Here is a 14,130-nt window from a genome sequence, read left to right as displayed (position 1 = left end):
AATAACAACTAGTCCACATTAAAAAAAAATGTAATCATCAGAAAGAACATCACATGTATTCATAGATTAAACAATGTGTTATATCCTCCTTCAGTGGGAAATAAGAGTTCTCCTCTCTGAACGTAGCTGTCCGATCTTTTTGGACCCTGGATTTTCGGTATCTGGGCTTTACACCTGAATGTATGCTTTCTCTCTTGTTCTCTTTTCTATGAATCAAGCTCAATGGAGGTATTAGATAAAGTGTAGCATACCAGAAATAATGTGTAGGACAGTAAAAAGCATTACAATTTGCATTATTTGTGCGACTTTACATCTTAAATATACCAAGCAATGTTTTATGCTTCTGCTTTTCTGTGTTATAGAACTCATAGTGGCTAAGCACCCAGCATTTCCTCTCCCCTAGACCCTTGTTGAGGGGGGAAATCTTTTCTTCTAAACTCTTATGTGTAATTCTTGAAGGCTTGTGAATTAAACTGGCAAAATTAGCAAGAGACAAGACAAAAACGAATCACATAATTTTATTAATGTATGTAAGCGGAGTTCACCGAAAAATGTGACTCCAGGGGATGGTTAAACTCTGGGGCTTATAGACCATCTTACTAGGAAAGGGGCTGGGGAGATGGGCACTGAGAAGAAAGCAAATGACTTTCTGAAAAGATAAAGAGCCCATAGGAGAAGAGCTGGGAGATTTAAAGCTTTGTGACAATGTCTGTTTAGGTGCAGTGTGAAGACTTCCCCTTTCCGTGGCCCCTAGGGAGGGCATTTATGACAACTGAATTTTTTTGTTCTTTGGGGAGGCTCTGCTTTTAGGCAGATAAGAAATTTCAGGAACTCAAATGCCTTCTCAAAATTATTTTAATGCCACCGTGGTGTATTCTGGTTCTGTTCCCCACGCCTCCAACCTGTAGCAATAAATTGTTCACAACATTGTCACAAACATTTCTAAATTACCTCAACTCCTCTCTGCAGTTCTTAACATGTGTTTGGTAAGGTATAGGGAGCGCTCTTCTTCATTTGTAATTCTAAACAGCATTTGACAGTTTTATGCAGATCAGTGCTGAAGAAATTATTTCTCATAGCTATGGCAACAGTGGGAGAACCGTCTGGAAGGCCGCTCTAGGGCCTCCAGGCTTTCCCCCCAAACAGGTTTCTCCAGGTTCGCTTTGCCCAGCTGCTAGGCCCTTCCGCCCAAGGAGGCACATGGGGTGACACAGAGGTTTGGTAACGTAGATGCTCAAAGAGGAAGGTTGGCTCTCTTCCCTTGGTGGGGGCTGTGGGATGGCAAGAGATAAGAAGTTTCTGGGAAGAAAAGAATGAAAGAGAGAGGATAAAAGACTTCAGATAAGGGGCCAATGAGAAGAGCATTTCTGCCAGCATTGCGAGAAGCGGAACAAATAAAAGCAAGCTTGCTGTCGGGTCACGACTGAAAACAACTGGACAACAAGACACGTAAGTTTTGTGGCAGTTTTGTAATAGTGAGGGCAACCCCAGGGGTGAGTCCTGCTGCAGTCCAGGGTGCCCAGAGAAAGTCTCCTGTAGGGGACCAGGAAAGACACCTGCCCCTGGGTGCATTTGGAGCTACCAGGAAGCTCCCTGACCCCCAAAGCCTCAGTTGCTCTTTGTGACCTGCACAGGGGTCCTAAGTCACAGCAGAGGCAGGAAAGCTTTCCTGTGCTCCGGAACAGCCCGTCTTTTTAAGGGAAGGATTTGCTTAACTGAGCAGAGCAGACCTGATGATTATTGTGAGATGATGGGCTCCACAGCTCCTTGAACTTCTGCCTTTAGACACCCACCAGCTCTTGTACTTACTTAATCTCATTAGCCTTTGGGTTGTGAAGAGAGACTTACAGTTCATTCTTAAGCCTGTACCGTTGTGATTGCTGGCATCCGTCAGTGTTGGAGAGGAAGGGACAGCCTCTCCCAGCTTACCCACAGCCCTTTAATGAATGTCAACTGTAAAAGTGATAGGTAGTAGGATTCCAATTTTGTTTAAAAAGGTTACACACATTCACACATATGGATCAAATTCTCTGCCTCAAAAACATTGGTTGGAAACACCTGAAATACAAGAAATATTAGTTATTATTTCTTGGTTTCTGAGTTGTTGGGTAAAACGTGGTTTCAACTTTTTTCTTGATTCTTTCCTTCATTTTCCAAAATGTAAATTGAAGAGGTTTCTAATTCATTTTTCTGTCAGATAAAACTGCAGGCTTTGCCTTTGAGATTTCATTCCTAGGACTGGTTCAGAACACAAATGCTAAGGTCACTTTCAGTGCCCATGGCTGGGGATTTCCTCTAGTCTCTGCTGACCACATAGAAGTTGTGTTTCTTATTTATTTTCTTTTCTCAAGCCACCGTGCAGGCACCAGACTTCAATGGCAAAGAGGAATAACAGCAACTATTGTTTATCAAGAATTTTAGCCAGGATTTCCCCAATCTGCTCCTCATTTCTGCAGACTTGTGGACTTCCTTGATTAGAAGTTTTTCTCAAGGATTTATGCAGATGCAATGTAAAGCATTGATTCCATCATATTTTTTTAGCTTTTGGTTCAAAATAGAATATCGCATATAATTCCCAAGGAAAATCAGTTCTATCAAATCTCATTGTTAATTCATAAAGGTCATTTGACTGTTCAAATGGAAAAGTGTGGGAATCTAGTAGGTATCTCCAAAATTATTGTTTAATGCCCCATCTTAGTCAGCGTGTGGACCCGAACCAGTTACACTCAATCCAGTGGAGGTACATTTGATTTTGCGTGAATAAGGGCAGCATTTGCAAAAGCACTTAACAGAACATGGCATTCATACTCAGTTCTGGCATCTTTTGGTCTTCTTTTAAGGTTGGGAAGAAAAGGGTTTCAAGCACACATTGGAGACGAATGTGTTACATGCTTTAAAGTGGAGGGAGCATAAGTTGTCATTATGATAATGTTAATAGCGCTTTCGTGTGCTACATTTTGGTTGACATTAAATCCTAATTGAGGAAAATCTGAAATTAATCTTCGTAAGAAACAAGACCAGAGTGGCTAATCAGGTTTGGAAGTGAGACTAATTGTACCATAATCAGATTGATGGACTGTTAAATATCTGATGTGAAAACCATGTCATGAAATAATAAGAAAGAATCTATGCAGAAGTCCCCTTGAATTTTCCCCTTGTCCTTTTATTTCACAGTTTGTTCAAAGGCTTATTACGTCAGCTTCAAAGCACAGATCCAAGATCTCCACCAGCTGGTAACTTTTATTTTTTAATCAGCTCAGCTTTGAGAATTGCAAAAAAAAGAGCCATTCTTTATCACTTATTTGCCTAGGGTAAGGTAGGGCAGTGATGCTGGGTGAGGGTGGGAGTGGGGGGCTGAAGCCCCTGCTGGTTCTGATGCTTTGTAGTTAATTTTAATATTTTTCAAAGTAAGGTATCATTGATACACAGTCTTATGAAGGTTTCACATGAGCAACATTGTGGTTACAACATTCACCCACATTATCAAGTCCCCCCCCCGCAGTGCAGTCACTGTCCATCAGCGTAGTAAGATGCTATAGAGTCACTTGTCTTCTCCGTGCTGTTCTGCCTTCCCCGTGCCCCCCTACATTATGTGTGCTAATCATAATGCCCCTTAATCCCCTTCTCCCTCCCTCCCCACCCACCCTCCCCAACCCCTTCCCTTTGGTAACCGCTAGTCCCTTCTTGCTTTGTAGTTAATTCTCAAGTCCGCTTATGGTTACATTGTTGCTTATTACGGTGTGTGGCAGAGAGGCCGTGCAGAAATGGGACTGGGGACTTGGTAGAAAGGGATAGGTCTGAGCAGCAACTCATCGGCCGTCTGTCAAGGTTAAATCCCTCCATCATGCCTCCGGGGGCGGTCTGTCCGCTCAGGGCATGGCTCCCCGGACGCCCCAGCCTCGGGAGCTTGGGGTGGGACAGGCGGTGCACAGAACGCGAGTTCAGCTTCTGCTTCTCTCCTGTACGAAGCAGAAGTCAGAGGTAGGGGTCCTCTGGGAGGACCCCATGAATACACATTAAGAATCCCAAGACCAGGCAAATCCATGAGAAGAGAAACGGGCAACGTCACTAATCCTGTGACCCCGGCCAGGCCACCAGCTCGCGCTCAGCGCTCCGGAGTCTTTGTTTCGCGTGGGGTGTTGGAGCAGGCAGGGCTCTAAGCTCGGATTCAAGCTTTAAAATGGTGTTGAAGGATCCGGTACCCAGTTACAGAGCGACTAAAACAGCCAGGCTCAATACCTGGATAGAAGCTGTTTCTTGTTTTTCTTGCCACTCCCCTTTGGCCCCAACCCCCAGCCTCCCAGCAGGTGAAAAATTGCATGGAGGGCACATTTTAACCCAGAATTTTGAAAAGAGATTTAATGAACTGAAAAAAAAAAGGCCCAAACTCATTAAGTGGCAGCAGGGCCCCCTCCCCCCACCCTGAGATCCTGCGCCCTGGAGGCCAGAGTTTGGGCTGCTTCTTGCTGCCTCCACCTCTGGCCTCTCTGGGTGCTCTGCTAGGGCAGGTGTCAAGGCCTGTGTCCCCCCCCGGGCACCCTGGGCAGGTGTCAAGGCCTGTGTTTCCCCCTCAGGCACCCTGAGCTTCTCAGGCCTCCGGGCAGGGGACCCCCTCCTGTTAGCACAGCCCAGTTGCCCCCGACTCTGCACCCAGCCCGGCGGGTCTACCTTGCAGGAAGCCAGCCCCCATGACTGCCTCCCTGTGTGCATAGGAGCGGCCTCACTGTACAAGGGGGGCTCTGCCTTGGGAGACCCCCATCCCAGAGTCTGGCCAAGGACAGAAGCGGAGATGGCAGCAGAGCGTGGGCCTCCAGCTCCGACCCCCAGACGCCGGGCTCTCCGCCCAGCCCACCAGCACCGCCTTCCACCCTGCCCTCCCCACCTCCCTCACACCCAGCCCTGAGGGCAGGTGCTGGAAGGAACTTCACTTCCAGATCGTCTCCGGGGAAGGGCGAGCAGGGCAGGCGGCACAAATGCACAGGGGCCCCGTCAGCAGACGCCGGAAGCTGTGCTTACAGCCCTGGAGGCAATCGGTGCTGGCCAGGGCCTCCCCCCAGGCCCCTGCACCTGTGTTTCACGGGGCTGAGCAACTCAGTGAAGCCCTTTAAACATGTATTGAAACATTTAAAAGAGATGAATATTTGTTATAGAAAACACATGAAAATAGAAAGGGAAAGTTTCCGTTCACCTTCTCCCGCCCTCCCCCGGGGAAACGCTCACCTTTGCAGTGGGTCCTTCCTGGCCTCTCTCTGTGCCACGTGAGTGCAGAGCAATTGGGGGTTTGAAGCGAACTGTTATGCCCCTAAATGTGGGAACCAGAAGGTTCCTGGGCATCCAGAATGTGCCACCGGGTTATTCATGCCAAGGCCTGTAGACATACCTCTGTTCTTTGCATTCTTTCCCTTTTCCTCTTTAGCCCGTGTGAAACCGTAAAGTCTGACTGAGAGAAAGTTATACGTCAGTTATGCCTCAATTTTAAAAAGAAGTAAAATCCTAACGAGCATATTCAAAGAGAACCTTCCCTTGCTCAGAAACCCCCACACATCCAAATTCTTCGTATTAAACGTTCCCCGTTCCCCGTCTGCAGCCCGTCTCCATCTGTGCGACCCACTGGGGTGACCCCTCAGCGAGACTCATTAGTAAGGCTCGGGGCTTCCGATTTCAGCCGGCCTTTGTGTTCAGCGTGTACTTCTGGACACCCAGAAAACAATTCTTAATTATTAAAAAGAAAAAAAAAAAAGCAGTGATCTTTCCCATGCTGCAGATTCCCAAAACTTCTTGTGAAATAACTGCTTTGCCAGCTTCCTCATTTGGTTGCTCCAGGGTGGAAACGGTTACCACCTGGGTTTCCTACATTCCGTGCCTGTGGCAGGGTCACCCAGCCTGCGTGGAAGGTGTGGCAGAGGTGGTCTCTTTGTTATCAGGGGACAGACCCAGCACTGCCTTTTATCCAGGGCCGCCGCTCCTGGGAGAGGAGCCCATGCGTGCCCGCCTCTCTGGGTTCCAGAGGGGAGGCCTGTTCAGGTCGGGTGGCCTTCCGTGTTCACTGCTGTTCTCAAGGGGCGAGACCCAGGGAGGGGGGACCCTCAGCTCATTGCCTAAGGAATTTCTGAAAAGGCTTTTGAAAATAATGACAACCCAAAGGAGGAGCTTGCTTCTGGCCTCCTGTCATCTAAGCCTTCCAGGGCCAAGTGAAGTCCAGGACCCCTCTGGGTGGTGGGGTGGGTTCAGAATCTGGGGAAAAAACCATGGGAAGAGGCATGTTCTGCTGCTGCAAGCGCTACTGCTGGGGGAAGCGCAGGGTTTTCTAGCATAATCTCCATATTTTATAGACAAAAAAGGGAAGGCGCAGGGAGGGGAGGAGGCTGGCCAGAGGCCTCACAGCTGGAACAAGAGGCCAGGGGACAGGGTCCTTTTTATTATCCTGCTTGGCCCTCTGTGTACAACTCGGAACTCCTTTTCCTTGAAGTCTTTGCTTCGGGGCTGTGACTGAAGCTGCCTATACTGCTCTTCCTGCATCGTTCACTGTGCTCATTGTGAAAATGATGTTTCCATTAAGAGGTTTATTTTTGGCTGCCAAGTAGTACTGGGAGCTGCCCCAGCTGGTGTAGTGGAGCCGCAGCAGGGAGGGCTCCTTCAGAAGGAGGGTGCAGGCTGCAAGCGTGCCCTGCAAGGTGGGCAGGCCTTCTGTGCACGGCCGTGTGCTGCTCATCAAGTTCTAGGGCCCCAGCGTGGTGCTGCTTTAGATCTGTGGCTGCATCCACCAAATCTGCTTCAAATCAGTAGGGAAAGATGGACTGTTCAATAAATAGTCTCAGGTTAAATGGCTAACCATTTCATTAAAAAATGCATCTCTGCCTTTCTTATTTATTATCCCAAAATAAATTCCAGATGGACCACAAACTTACATGTAAGAAAGTGAAATCCTAACAGTGTTAGAAATAAACATGAAAGCATTAAAAAATTTAATAATCTCACACTGGGGCCAGACTCTCTGAGGTTAAGACACAAAACCTAAGCCATAAAGGAAAAGGCTAGTAAGTCTGACTACACACAAATTTTAATTTCCACATAACAAAGAATTACCATAAAGAAATTCAAAGCAGAAACTTAGGAAAATATTGGAGATAAGTATATAGGAGGCAAAGAGCTAATTTGCTGAATGTATTTCTAAAAGATTTTTCAACTCCATAAGAAAAGGCCCTACAAGTCATTAGAAAAATGGGCAAAGGACAGCTAGAGGCAGACAAAAGAAATACAAATAATTTATAAACATAAAGAAAAATGGCTAAGCATGTGAATAATTAAAATAACAGCAAGACAATGTTTTTCACATATAAGACTATCAAAGATCAAAAATGTTTTCTAATAAACAGTTTAGGCAAGGCTGTAGGGAAAGAGGCACTCAGACACAGTTGGGAGACATGTAGGTTGGCACAACTTCTTTGGAGAGAAAATCGACAATATTGATGAAAATTTAAAATTCAAGTATATTTGACCTAACGATTTCTTTGTGAGAATTTACTCAAAGAGATTTAGGTACAGTGATGTTCATTCCAGCACCATTTTTACACAAATAATTGGAAATCACCTAAATGATTTTCAATAGTGAGTTGGCTGAATGAATGAAGACCTCCCTGGATGGAATGCTGTGCCAGGTATAGACAGACATACACCGCCCCACAGGCAAAGGACATTTGTACCGGCAGTCGTCAGCCTTGTAAGTCACAAAAGATGGAGGGGACCACCCGGGGGTCCTTCAGCAGGGGTCTGGCTGAGTAGGCTGATAGGGACCTGCCACGGTGGGCAGTTGTCCCAAGATAAGGTGTTGCGAGACAGATGGGGGCAGGTGGAGGGTTTCATGCTATTCGCGCAGTAATCGCGGGGCACACGTTTGTATGTGCTTTCACCACCTTGGGAAGAAATCGCAGCAGTGACGGTATGCCTGCCTCTGGGGAGAGGACCACAGTGACTGGGGAGTAGGCAGAAAGGGGAGCCCCACTTTCCACCATCTATTCGTTTGTACCTAGGACCTGTATGTCACATTTTTAAGTTATTGCTGGTCCCCAAATCTTCTATTTATGTGGGTTCCCTTTATTGCTGTTGCCCATGAACACACAGGCACATTCCATCACCCACCAGGGCTCTGCCGACACCAGGGCAGCGTGTGACCTCTGAAAATCTCACTGATCGCTAGTGAGGTGAAGAGTGAACACGACAGCATGTTGGTCTTCTTACGAACATAGTTTGGGCTTCAGGACCCCCACCCCCAGGGGTCCTTGGACCATGCTAAGCACTGATGTTACAGAGAATGAAACAGTCACTTGATAGATGGTAACAAAACCAAGCACACCAACTAGTGATCTTGGCACCAGGACCAGCCAGTGTCCCCTGGAAGGCCTGTTGTCTCCCTGCACCTTGGCTGATGACAAAGGTCAGTGGGCTCCCTCGGCCTCTGCCCCTCGGCGGCCTGCTCCCTGGCTGCGATGTCAGCACATGTGCCTGTGCATGGCCATCTTAGAACATGCTGCACCCAGGCGCCTTCTTTCCTCACCCTGGAGGCAGGCCTGTGACCACCTGGCCTGGAGACCCAGTCCAGTCCTGGCCTCCTCAGGGTCAGTGGGAGCCCAGCCAGGCCCCTTCTGCGCTCGCCTCTAACCTGTCCTCGGTATTGAGGTTTCCACCTTGAGCTGGTGGCGTCATAGAAGGGAAAGAGGAGGCATCTCCAAAGGTCTGGACCAAGACTTGGAGGAATGAGAGCCCAGGGAGGTGGGATAGGAAGAAGTCTAGTTTTCATTTTTCCAAGGAAGACATACGGATGGCCAATAGGCACATGAAAACATGCTCCACATTGCTAATCATTGGGGAAACGCAAGTCAAAACCACAGTGAGCTATCACCTCACACCAGTCAGGATGGCCACCATCCAAAAGACAAGAAATGACAAGTGTTGGCAAGGATGTGGGAAAAAGGGAACCCTCTCTCACTGCTGGTGGGATTGCAAATGGATGCAGCCACTGTGGAAAGCACTATGGAGTTTTCTCAATAAACTAAAAATAAAAATACCATATGACCCAGCAATTCTATTTCTTGGAATTTACCTGAAGAAAACAAAATCACTAATCTGAAAAGATATATGCACCCCTGTTTATTGCTGCATTATTTACAATAGCCAAGATAGGGAAACAACCTAAATGTCCATCGACGGATGGATGGATGAAGAAAATGTGGTATAAATACACAGTGGAATATTACTCAGCCATGAAAAAGATGGAAACTTGCCATTTGTGACAACATGGACAGACCTAGAGGACATTATGTTAAGTGAAGTAAGTCAGACAAATACCATACAATTTCACTTATATGTAGAATCTAAATAACAAAACAAATGAACAAATAGACAAAACTGGAATAAATTCACAGACACAGAGAACAGACTGGTGGTTGCCATGGGGAAGGGCAGTGGGAAGATGGGCAAAATAGGTGGAGGGAAAATAGAATGTTTGGTATCTTGATCTGGGTGATGGTTACATGAGGGCATACACATGTTAAAATCTACCAAGCTTTACACTAGATTTGTGTATTTTATTATATGAACCTCAATATAAAAAAAATAATGATAGAAATAAAGAAGTCTACCTTTGACCAAATCTTACTCTGGGTACTTTACTGGCATTTGCTGACAAACCTCATACCCACACTATGAGGTGGCTGTTATGACCTCTGCTTTATAGATGACGTAGCCAAGGCTCAGAGAGATTAGTTCACCTATGCAGCTAGTAAGCTGTGCAGCCATGCTCTATTCTGTCTGACTCAGTGTCCGTGGTCTTGGCCATTCGGTAATACTGCCTGGGAGCCCTCACCCGGAAGGTTCCCCTTGAGTTTCAGATCCTTGCCCGACCCAGTTTTGGAAGGAACCATCCAGAAACACCTATCTCTTGGGAGATAGGACAACTGAGAAAAATGTGATGGGGCAGGAGATGGGACATGTGTCTTTTCTGAATTCTTGACCAAGTTTTATTTGCAGGTAATTCTATACAAAATGAATCAGATTGAGCCTCACGACTCCTATTATCGCCTCCGGGGAACTAAGGAATTTAGGTTCAGGTCAGGGACACGACTGAGAAAATGTGAAATCAGCTGATCCTCAGGGTCTCTGGGACGATGTCTTGGTTTTCGGTTGCTGTGCGACTTCCGCAAATCACTGACTCACTGTGACATTTAGTTCCTTGTAAAAAGTTTCGACCAACAGTTTTTCCTCCTTAAACAACAATTCCAAGCTCCGTATTAAATTCCAAATCTAATCTGAGTGATGAGACTGGGTCTGCTTCACTTTGTATAGGGTTACCTGCCAAATGAGCTTCATCAAGAATTCCGGGTCACTCTCAGCTGCTGATTGTCTCCCTCCACGTAATTGTTTTCTGACCGACGTGAGCAACGGTATGGCCTAATCCTTCACTTTATGTTTGGTTTTCACAGGATGTGCATAAACAGGATCATTTTTTTGTAAAATATTCCAGGGCTTGATCAGCTTTTCCCAAGAGCTTCAACTTAGGCCTTTGATATTTAAATGACCTCTTTTGAGGCACCGATCCTGTCACCGTGCTCAGATTTTCTCTCCTTCGGCTGTTAGCTGGGGTGGCTTTCCCAGACTCTCATTTGTTAATGGCTTCAGGCGCCCGATTGGAGCAGTGTGCCGATAACACTTCAACTCACTTCACAGAAAGCTTGCGTTTTCCCACATTTGCCATCTCTTTGCATTTCTGCATATACACTGTACGAAGGAGTCAGCTAAGAGCATAACATTTTCACCTTGGGGGAACCAGCTAGTAAAAAATGGGAGGAATGGCTAAGGAGGCACAAAATAGAAACGTGGCCAGGTCTTCAGGTGAATATTTGTGTATTAAGATGACCTTTGCTTTCTCTGTGCAACCTCATCTAACAAGCACCATGGCAAAGTACCCAGCCATGTCCTTAGACAAAGAAGGCAGATAGTTGTCCCCCATGGTCCCAGCTCTGACTGACTGCTAGTAGTTGTCTGAAGCACTGTGTTCAGAAGGATCCTGAGGCTCTTTTCGGCCTTGTTGGGGAAAATAGTTCAGATTAATTAATGCCTGATGGTGTGTGGGAGGGGTGAGTGGCAGTCGGTGAGCTGACAGAGCCCATACTAAATGCTCAGCAATCGCCAATTTTTCTCTCTTGCAACATTGGGATTTTTTTTTTCAAAAGAAAAATTACAATTTTTATGCAGAACGAATTCACATATAAGAAAAAATAGAAAGAAATCACAGCGGTTGAATATTTATTCTAGTGGCACCTGCTTGACTGCTTAGCTAGTCAGATGGTAAAAGAGAAGCCTAGTTATTGGGAACACACATGGCTTTTTGGATGTGATTTTTGCTTCTCTCTGCTATCTCGCAGTTGTGAGATGAAGCAGCAATATTACCTTTCGTTGTAGCTCACGCTCTGGAGTCACACTGATTCGGGTTTAATTCCAGCTCTAATATTCATCGAATGGTATTGGGAAAGTCGCTAAATCTGTCTAGACCTCAGCTTCCTCATCTAATAATAGCAGGTGCCACACCGGACTGGTATGAAGACTAGTGTATGCGTGCAGCCACCTCCCCTGCCTGAAATGCGGGATAGCAAATTTCTCTCCCAGAAATGGGTGTGACGCATCGTTAAGGGTGATGTGTGCAAAGTGCCAGGAGCTCGAGTGCCACCTAACCCACAAGGCAAAATCTCACCGCTAGGTCCCCCAGATGTCACCGAAGCCGGGGGAATTTACAGATGCAGAAGAACCCAGAAGCCGGCCGGCTTACCGCTCCAGGTGCCGAGCTCTCCCCTTCCTGCTCCTCTTCAGGAACGCGGTTGTTGTTCAAGAGATACTTGCATCCCCACTAATTATCTTAAGAGCGAATCAGAAGGTACCAGGAAATACAGCGTTCTCCGCATGCCTAACCTTGGCTGAACTCTCTTAAATGCTTTTGTTTGAGTGAAAGTTGTTTTAATTAGAATCTTTTTCAGTCTTTCCGTTTCAACCTTCTCTGTTTCACTCCAGCTAAGGGGGTACTTATTTTCCAGGCCAAAGCTCGGTTTCATCAGCACCAAAGAAAAAAGGAGGGCATGGAATTGGGGGTGTGGAGGGCGGGGAGAGAGAGGGAGAAGTTATTTTATGGTCTGAGAATCAATGGGATGTTTGTTTTCCCATCTCCTTTTGAGATTTTTCTTGCTGACACTGAGAGTTAGATTTTTCGGGGGTGAAAAATCCAACGATGATTCAGAAACAAAGGAGAGCCACTAACGAACGGGTCGCAATGTAAAATATCAGTAGTGACTTTTGCAGGCAAAGGATAGTAAAACAAATTACGTGAACATTGATTGCTCTCCTAACATAAATTGTTGGTGTGTACTTTTTGCAAATCTGGTTCCATAATTCTGTCTTAGAGTATAGACGCATCAGTCTCAGGGCCGAGTGGAGGCAGGGAGGCCTATCTAGCAGTAGGTTACTGGGCCATACCTCTTAAAGCCTTGGTCTGCCCGACTGTAGCGTGGAGGTGATAGTGGTGCAGTTAGCCGGCCTGGGTAAGCTATGCTGCCGTGCCCCACTCAATTATGAGAATTCATTACAATTAACACTAAGCATTTAATAGTTTAATATCTCCATTTCAGGAAATAAGAGACTTGCCCAGGGTCACATGGTAACTACAATAGCCAGAACTGAAGCGCAGCTTTGAATGAACGAAATCCCTTTCTTGGTTGGGTACATCTCACTGGTTTTACAGGTGGGCATCCCAGGCCCTCTGAATAGCTGCTGCTCAGCCAGACCAGAAGCAAAACAATGACCTCAGGTGGCACTGGTGCAACCTCTCTGGGAGAGGAAGGAAAGGAAAGTCACTTCCGTGGTGCACCCTGCCGAGCGCAATTTTAGGAGAGGTCCATTGCCTTTTGTTAATTGGAAAAATAAATCTTCTCTTTTTTTCTTTTAATTGCTTAGGCTTCCTTTGCATGGTCCATGTTCATATAGGCTTGGCCCTTTATGGGTGTCCGGCGGTGCCCCTCGTGAGAGGCACCTGTGTTGTGCTTTCAGCAGTGAAGCTGAAGGCAGGTCTTCTTCCTCTGCCTCTCCAAAGCCGTCTCACCACCGTGTGGTGGCCCCGGGGCTGTTGCTGGCTCTCCTGCCCCGACTGGAAGCGGGCACTGAGCTGCCTGTCATATTCCTCCTCGCTTAAAGGAAGCCGGCACCACTACCTCAGTCCTCCTGGCTTTCCTTCTCACCTAACTTGCTCTAAAGTGGTGCTTTTTAAACTTTAGTGCAAAGCTTCTGGGGATCTTGTTCCTGTGTAGACTCTGATTCAGTAGGTCTGGGTCGGGGTCCGGGATTCTCCAACTGCATGAGGCTCCTGGGAGGTGTCCCATGCAGCTGGGCCTCAGACCGTGCTGATTACAGACAACATCTACCAGCTTCTCCGACCAAGGCAAAATGGAGCATCTGGAGAATACGGAGTCCTAAAAGAGATTTAAAGAAAATTAATAACCGTAAACTGTGCCAACCGTGCACAGACTAGTTTACTAAAGTAGCCTGCTCTTCAAAACACCCCCACCCCCACCCAGTATCCTGAGAAAGCATTTAGGGCCAGCTGCCACACCAATATTTTTTGCTGGACTCTCTCCCCCGTGTTTTATTTCCACACAAGCTTCTATTAGCTTTTACCTAGTGGTTCATGTGGGTGTCTGAGAGGGCAGTGCCCCTAACTGGATCCCCAGGTCAGCCATTGCTGCTGATGGGTGGCCAGTGGGGGGCCCCCGTTCTGCTTTCTGGGCCTCCAGCGGGCTCCGGCCTGGCAGCTGTCTGCTGTTGCCAAGTCAGGCGCCCACACATGGAACCAGGCTTTCCGGACCAGGCCTCGGCGCCCCTGCTCCTTAACCCCGCGTGGCAAGCTTCATCCAGCACTTGGCAGTTCAGGATCTGCTTACGGACAGTCTCCTCCGTCTGGTCGTCCCTGCGAGGCCATGGGCTTTGCCTGCCAGCAGGTGCTCTGGGATTTTAGCGCCAGTGTTTTTCATGTTTTCATTTTCTTCCCTGCAGATTTGAGCAACCCCTTGCTTCTGTCAGTCAGCCATGAGCGTC

At 47.0% G+C, this 14,130-nt stretch overlaps 1 long non-coding RNA gene across 1 annotated transcript; it reads left to right on the top strand.

Annotated features, from left to right (window-relative positions):
- Positions 1 to 590: 590 nt before the first annotated feature.
- On the top strand, positions 591 to 13,685 carry LOC130679898 (uncharacterized). The gene is made up of 3 exons (XR_008992899.1): positions 591 to 1,449; positions 11,753 to 11,926; positions 12,785 to 13,685. It is a non-coding gene; the product is annotated as an uncharacterized LOC130679898 (long non-coding RNA).
- The last annotated feature ends 445 nt before the right edge of the window (positions 13,686 to 14,130 follow it).

The sequence above is a fragment of the Manis pentadactyla genome, chromosome 12 (assembly GCF_030020395.1).
Source record: "Manis pentadactyla isolate mManPen7 chromosome 12, mManPen7.hap1, whole genome shotgun sequence".
Classification (NCBI taxonomy): Eukaryota; Metazoa; Chordata; class Mammalia; order Pholidota; family Manidae; genus Manis; species Manis pentadactyla.
This window is presented reverse-complemented; position numbering and strand designations above follow the sequence as displayed.